The 3,049-nt window shown below is 32.8% G+C and overlaps 1 non-coding gene across 1 annotated transcript; it reads left to right on the top strand.

The window, feature by feature from the left end:
• Positions 1 to 697: 697 nt before the first annotated feature.
• On the top strand, positions 698 to 804 carry LOC111721901. The gene has a single exon (XR_002770894.1). It is a non-coding gene; the product is annotated as a U6 spliceosomal RNA (small nuclear RNA).
• Positions 805 to 3,049: the final 2,245 nt, after the last annotated feature.

Genomic DNA, 3,049 nt, shown 5'->3' with positions numbered 1-3,049 from the left:
ACCACAAAGGGATACACAGAAAGAGAGGCTCACAGAGAGAGAGACACAGAAATAAGCATAGTGAAAAGACTACACACAGAGATATCCAGAGACCCAAAAAGTGAACACATACTGTGAGACAGGGAAACACCCTCAAAAGCGTAAACATACAGAGACCAGAGGAGACATAACCATAGAGAAAAATACAGATACCGTACACATACAGTGAGAGATGGTAGACATCTGACAAAGATATGCAGAGATGCAGAGGAAAACTGAGACAAGCAAAAACACAAAGGGAAACTCACAGAGCACATACACATAAAGACATACACACAGACACATGGAGAGACTTGCAGGAAGCCACGGATATTCACAGAGACGCACAGAGAGCACAGCAGGCAGCTCACTTGGTGAGAAACATATGGAGAGAAGAATAAAAAAACAAAAATAGCTTTGATAAATTTAAAAAAGAGAGAGAGAGAAAAGAAATGTTTGCTTGCTTTGTTGCATTGGGGCTGTGTCTGTATCAGAGAAGACAGGATCCAATTTTACAATCATTTTATACTAATATACTCCATGAAAATGAGTCATGAGCATTTGTATGCCAAATAACATTGATTTAAAAAGCTGAGAGCCATGTTTTTGAAAATTTTACTCTTGAATGATCTGCACCAATACCATGCCAAAGTCAGAAATTGTCAAAAAAACAAAAAAAGTGCTTGCTTCAGCAGCACATATACTAAAATTGGAACGATACAGAGTAGATTAACATGGCCCCTGCACAAGGATGACACGCAAATTCGGGAAGCATTCCATATTTTTATGAAAACACCACACTGTACCCCATGATTGCATCAATGTACACAGCTATGATTTAATAAAAAAAAAAAATCCAAATGAACTGGTAATGTACAGTCTCCTCTCTAATATCCTTTGCTTAATGTAAACATCCCTAATCATAGATTCAATGAAATAAAAGTGTTGTTCAAATAAAAGACAAAGCAAATTTCACACCTGGAAAAAAAATTGGAATTTATGGAATGGATGAACGTGATGCTGGAGGTTTGCTGAAATCCCACCAAAGGATAGAGCCTTAAGAGATTCTGCTAGTGTGTGACCAGTTTCAGCAGTCGTGTGATATGATAGACACTGCAAAAGAGAATGATTTGAAGATTGAAGGATTAAAAGAGGCCCTTGGGAAGATTGGCAAAGCCCTGAAATACCATTTTCTAAGATTATCCTCTTTCTAATATTATTGCCAGTGTCAATGCCCAAGGAAGGCTGTTACATTGTGCTATTGCCAGAAATGCCTCCCTCAAAGCCAATACCTCTTTCTTTTTTTGGTTCACTCTTGGTAACATAGTTACATTTCCCTGTGGGGAAAAAAAGCTACTTTTTTTATAACATTGTTAACCTATAATGAACCAATTTTATTTTTAAGAGATCAAATTACTTTTATAATTTTTAAAATTATTTTTTGCATTTCAATGTGATCATCAGTAAAAATGACAATTCTCAACATCCTATGAATTTCCGGCTCTGATTTAGAGTAGATGTACTGCACTGTGAGTGGTTTTATCCTAAGATCAGCCATCCCTGGTAATTGTGGGCTTTTCTCTGCTGTAGTGAAATCTGCTAAGTATAATAATTAAAAAAAAATACAGTAACACAGATATGATCACAGACCTAAACAGGCATATAAAATATCAGAATGATATAGTTTATAAATGTGAAAAATGTAAGCTTTCAGAAGCTTTGCTCTGCTTTGTTATTAGAAAATAAATTTCATAAATCATAATTTTAAAACATTAGTAGCAATAGGAAAAGGGGGAAATGAATCAGTGAACTTAATTCTATAAGTGAAATTAAGACTTCATATGCTTTGAAACAGGTTATCTTTAAGAAAAGCTTTGTTTACTATTACATCCTTTGTATTTTTAAAACTATGTTAATTTTCACACTATGTTTCAAAATTCATTTAATCACATGGGCATTTTAAAGTTTATGTAAAAGAAAACAAAACACAAAGATCTTTCAATGTCCACAATCCTGTATCTGTATTAAATATTAAACTAGAAAAAAATTATCTTCTTAAAATGATATCAATTAAACAAATGATATCTTCCGCATGATGAAGCTGAAAAATTATGTAATAATTACATTATCTTATTTCTTTAGTTTTTAATCTACCTAATAAACACCATTTGGCTCAAAAGCTCCTTATTACTGGTAAAATAAAACCAAAAATTTATGACATTATTTTCCCATGACTTAAGAGTAATACATTTTTGTTTAAATCACAAAGGTCAGAGAGTATACTTTCATTTCAATTTCCCATGAGATAACTTCAGCACATTTCAAAATCTAGAAGAAACAAAAGCCTCATTCTCTAATGTTACTGCTATAAATAAAAATAAATGACATAATTTACAAATTAAAATTGGGAGGAGAACTGTCACCACAATGACAGACTAGGAAGCACCAACCTATGGTTATTCCCCCTCCCAAAAAAACCCCATCAAAATTGTATGGTCTTTACATAAAGACAGCCACATAGACCAATAGAATAAAAAAGATCTCAGAAAGAAATCCTTGAATATATGATAAAATGATTTTTGACAAGGATGCCAAGACCACTCAATGGGGAAAGGACAGTCTTTTCAACAAGTAGTATAGGAAAACTGGATATCTACCTGCAAAAAGAAAATAAAAGATTATCTTGGACCCTTAGTTTATACTGTATAAAAAATTAACTCAAAATTAATCAAAGACCTAAACATTAAAAGCTAAAACTGTAACGCTCTTAGAAGAATACATAGGGAAAAATTTCATGACATTGAATTGGGCAATGATTTCTTGGTTATGAAACCAGGAGTACAGGCAACCTAAGAAAAATAGATAAGTGGGATTTTATTAAAATTAACAACTTTTGTCAACAAATGACGTTATCAACAGAATGAAATGCAACACGTAAAATGGGAGAAAACAATTGTATATCACATATTTGATAAGGAATGCATATCTAGAATATATAAAGGACTCCTACAATGTTACAACAATAACAAAT

This window comes from Otolemur garnettii, unplaced genomic scaffold (assembly GCF_000181295.1).
Source record: "Otolemur garnettii isolate 467f Iridium unplaced genomic scaffold, OtoGar3 scaffold00199, whole genome shotgun sequence".
Taxonomy (NCBI): Eukaryota; Metazoa; Chordata; class Mammalia; order Primates; family Galagidae; genus Otolemur; species Otolemur garnettii.
The sequence above is the reverse complement of the archived record's forward strand: the minus strand, read 5'-3'. Positions and strand labels throughout refer to the sequence as shown.